Raw genomic sequence first — 4,499 nt, forward strand, 5'->3', positions numbered from 1 at the left:
GTAACGTGACAGGACTCTGGATGAACAGCTGAGATGGGACGGGGCTCGGGCAGATCAGCTGAGACTTGACTTGACTCATGACGATCAGTTATGACGTGACTTGCCTCATGAAGATCAGTTGTGACGTGACTTGCCTCATGACGATCAACTGTGACGTGACTTGCCTCATGAAGATCAGCTGTGACGTGACTTGCCTCATGAAGATCGGCTGTGACGTGACTTGCCTCATTAAGATCGGCTGAGACGTGACTTGCCTCATTAAGATCGGCTGTGACGTGACTTGACTCAGGAAGATCAACTGTGACTTGACTTGCTTCATGACGATCAACTGTGACTTGACTTGGTTCATGACGATCAGCTGTGACTTGACCTAACTCAGGGAGATCAGCTGTGACTTGACTCATGACGATCAATTGTGACTTGACTTGACTCATGAAGATCAGTTGTGACTTGACTTGACTCATGACGATCAACTGTGACTTGACTTGCCTCATGAAGATCAGCTGTGACTAGACCTGACTCAGGAAGATCAGCTGAGACGTGACGATGCTCTGAAAGACCAGCTGAGACGTAACGATGCTCTGGAAGACCCGCTGAGATGTGACGAGGCTCTGGACGATTAGCTGTGACTTGACTTGACTCAGGGATGGCAGCAGTGACGTGACTAGAACCAGGAAGATCAGCTGTGACTTGACTTGACTCAGGAAGATCAGCTGTGACTTGACTCAGGGGAATCAGCTGTGACTTGACGTGGCTCAGGCTCTGGCTTGGCAGGCTTGACGCGAGCAGGCTCTAGAACGGTGGCCATGACGGGACGAGACTCAGGAATGGCAGCCATCTTGCAAAAAGTCTCTAGATTAGCAGCCATTTTGGGCAGAGACTCTGCTTCTCCCACAGTAAAAGGAGAGCCACATAACAACAGTGCATAGTCCATACTGTCCCTCAAACTACCGTTAAACTCCCCTCCAGGTAACAATGATTTCGTTGGTTCACAGAGTCCAAAATGGAACAAGTCCTTAAACAAAACTTCATCATAAAGCGGTACTTGATATTCGGTGCACATACTCCTCAATAGATAAGCCTCCTTGACAAAGATGTAATAGCTGGTCTACTGGGTCCATGCTTGGGCTGGGTTGCTGAATAAAGCCGCTGGATCCGGGTGGGGCCGAGTATTCTGTAACGGGGTGACAGAGATGTGAGACGTGCGGATCCATCTGCAAAGCTTTTATTCCTAAGAGTGGTCAAAACAGGCAGGGTCAAACACCAGCAAACAGGTACAATCCAGGGCGAGACAGAAAAGCAATCCAATAAACAGTCCAAGGTCAAGTAACAAGAAGGCAAGGCAAGGCAAGGCAAGGCAAGGAAACACAGAGACTCGGAACAGGGTACAGGCTAAACAATACTCGGCAGAGAATGGTTGTTTGAGTGAGTGTTTTATAGTGAATGTGTGATTGATGACAGCTGTGTGCAATCAATGCTGTGTGCAATCAGTGCTGTGTGCAATCAGTGCAATGGCTGATGGGATATGTAGTCCGGGATGACATGCAACAGTTTGTGTTGTGCGAGAGTCAATGTAATGGAAGGGTGACCTCTGGTGGTGATTGAACGGAAGTCCATGGACAGGATTCGTGACACTATATTGCACTTTACTTTTGCTTTAAAAAATTTAAATTTAAATTGAATTAAATTTTAAACCAATTTCATTTGGTTTAATAAAATATACTTTAATAAAATATTCTTAAGTAAAATTGTTGATTTTTTTGGGGTGAGAAATTAATCGTTTAGATTAATCGATAAATTAATCGAAATAAAAATAGTCGTTAGTGGCAGCCATACAGTAATGGACGGTAGAAAGTTTAGAAATATATGGTATGCAATTTATGACAGAATAGTCCCACAACTGATCGTTTATTTTTTTTCCTCACGGGTCTCACCTTTGGTAACAACGATTCAAAACGGACACATTTCAAGTGACACAGGGAAAAGACACAGAAAACTTAAATGAACATCAGAAAAGCGTGCACATTTCTGGTTATAAATGAAAGGCCACTTAAAAGGGAAGCATCACCATTCAAATCAGCAACATGAGTCAAAGCTCACAGTTTATTAAACGCAGGCTTTAAGTTATTCTTGACTGGGCTGTATTGAGTGCTTTGATGCGTAGGAGGGAATTTTTTTGATGTATACATCTAAAAAAGATTTATTTTTCCTTTTTTTTTGTGCTTTTTTTTCTTTTTTTTGTGCTCCCAGATTTTCTGCACATGGAATGTGCACTGCTCTTAGAGACAGAAACTTGTTCTGCGCCCAAAGAAGAATATGCCATGCTAACCTTCATATGAGCTGCACGTTCTGTCTTGGAGATTTACGTATTAAACTACCATCATGTTGTTCGTCCCGACAATGGCATAGCAGTACCGAAGGCCTGGTAGAGAATAGCTTAAAGCTAGAAAGACCACCAGCATTTCTAGGCAATTTATGTGCCACAAAAGATGATTGCCCTCCAGAAACTATAGACCAGATGACCTTTGTAGACTGAATCCCAGCCCACTAGAAATATGTCTGTCATGATTGTTTTATGTCAACAGATTCTGCCCAGAGAAACTGAGGCTGTGTCCATATGACCAAGTTCTGAAAAGCACATGTGGGAAACCCTTATCATCCAGTGAGAAGGGCAACAGGGATTTATTATTCAAGTTTTGACTCACCTTTTGAACGGTCTCATATGAAACAGGCCCAGTTTACTTTTATTAGGTTTTGCATTTGGATATATATTTAGACATGATGAAAGACTACTAGCAATTTATATAATACAGATTGTGTCAAAGCAGCTTTGCAGCGTATAACAGGAAAATAGTTTGTCAATAATATGAGGACAATTACAAAGAGTAATTTTTCAAGTTAAGACCATTATTTCAAATGAATTATACAGTACATAAAACCAGAACTCTGAGAAATATTGAAATTATTACTATAAATTGTATCAACACCTCCACCTTTACTTAGACATCCAGCCATTGAGTGACGACAGTCTGCTATGTATCTCATCACCACAGTAAGCAGGGAGGGGACCAGAGCATATTACAGTTTTTGACATCCTACTTGCAAGTTCATATACCTCTTTAATGGTATTTTTAGTGATCTCTGACTGGTGAACACTATAAGAGCAATATTAGTGCCAACATGAATAACAATACTGCAATACTGAATAGCCCCCTTCTGCCTAAACTAACTTGTATAGCTTCAAACACAGCCTTTAGTCTGACCCTGCATGAACATTTTTATTTTCACAGATTTGTTATCAAAGCCCTTCGAATTAGAATAAAGATAGATACTGTTAATGTTGAGATTAGGGATGCACCGAAATGAAAATTCTTGGCCGAAGCCGAAACCGAACAAAATTAAACACTGGGCCGAATACCGAACACGGTTTTTCGAGTTTCCCCCCCCCCATGTACTTTGCCAATTTTTTTCACCATTGCATTAATTAAAAAGCCAAAATGTGCTTTTTACTGTTTTGTCTTGCTTTTCAAAGAAAAAAAAAATCAATTACAAAACAACAATTTCAAAATATTTAACACTGAAAATTTTTAACATTCTAGCAAACACTATACCAACAAAGCACAATTTAACTTAAAATTAATAAGTTAGTAAAATAATAATTTTTCGCCATCAGACCCCGTCTTTTTTTACTGTTAAATTAAAAGCAGCCTTGCTGAGAAGAGACTTCTTTTAAAACATTAGAAAATATTACAGATCCTAATTTGAACACTGTGTGAATGTTATTGTAATGGGGCTGACGAGATGTGAGACGTGTGGATCCATCTGCAAGCTTTTATTAAAGAGACGTGGTAAACAGGCAGGGTCAAACAATGGCAAACAGGTATATGGCGGGCAAAACACAAGAATAGTCCTAGGGCTAGCGTAGGTCACTGATCGGCAGACAGAATCACAGGGGCGAGACGAGAGGGAAAAATCCAGGAAAACAGGCAAAGATCAGGTACCGCAGAAACAGGCAAGGCAAAACAAGGAAAACACGGAGACTCGGAAAGGGGTACAGGCTAAACAATACTCAGCAGAGAAAGGTGGTTAGAGTGGGTGTTATATAGTGAGTGAGGTGATTAGAAACAGCTGTGTACAATGAGTGCAAATCAGTGCAGTGTGCAAAACGTGCAATGAATGATGGGATATGTAGTTCGGGGTGCTATGCAACAGTTTGTGTGGTGCGAGAGTCAATGTAAAGGAAAGGGTGACCTCTGGTGGTGAATAAACGGAAGTCCATGGACCGTATTCGTGACAGTTCTAGTGACAACTCTATCCCCGCCATTGACGAGTTATCTCGTCTTTTAGAAGACAACGCTTCCCCGCCAAAGATGAGTTTTTACGGCTTTTCATGTTTTCACTGTTATACACTCGGGGGCGCTATTACACATCTTCTGAACGAGTACAAAACCTCCCGAAAAAAAACACATGTGTACAGGATGGAGAAACGGATGTAAACA

The 4,499-nt window shown here is 41.4% G+C and overlaps 1 protein-coding gene across 1 annotated transcript in view; it reads left to right on the forward strand.

Moving 5' to 3' along the window:
- Positions 1-4,499, forward strand: part of LOC107565077 (CUB and sushi domain-containing protein 1-like) — a 208,201-nt gene that overhangs the window by 45,741 nt on the left and 157,961 nt on the right. The gene's annotated exons all lie outside the window — the stretch shown is intronic.

The sequence above is a fragment of the Sinocyclocheilus grahami genome, unplaced genomic scaffold, assembly GCF_001515645.1.
Source record: "Sinocyclocheilus grahami isolate Dianchi unplaced genomic scaffold, SAMN03320097.WGS_v1.1 scaffold980.1, whole genome shotgun sequence".
NCBI lineage: Eukaryota > Metazoa > Chordata > Actinopteri > Cypriniformes > Cyprinidae > Sinocyclocheilus > Sinocyclocheilus grahami.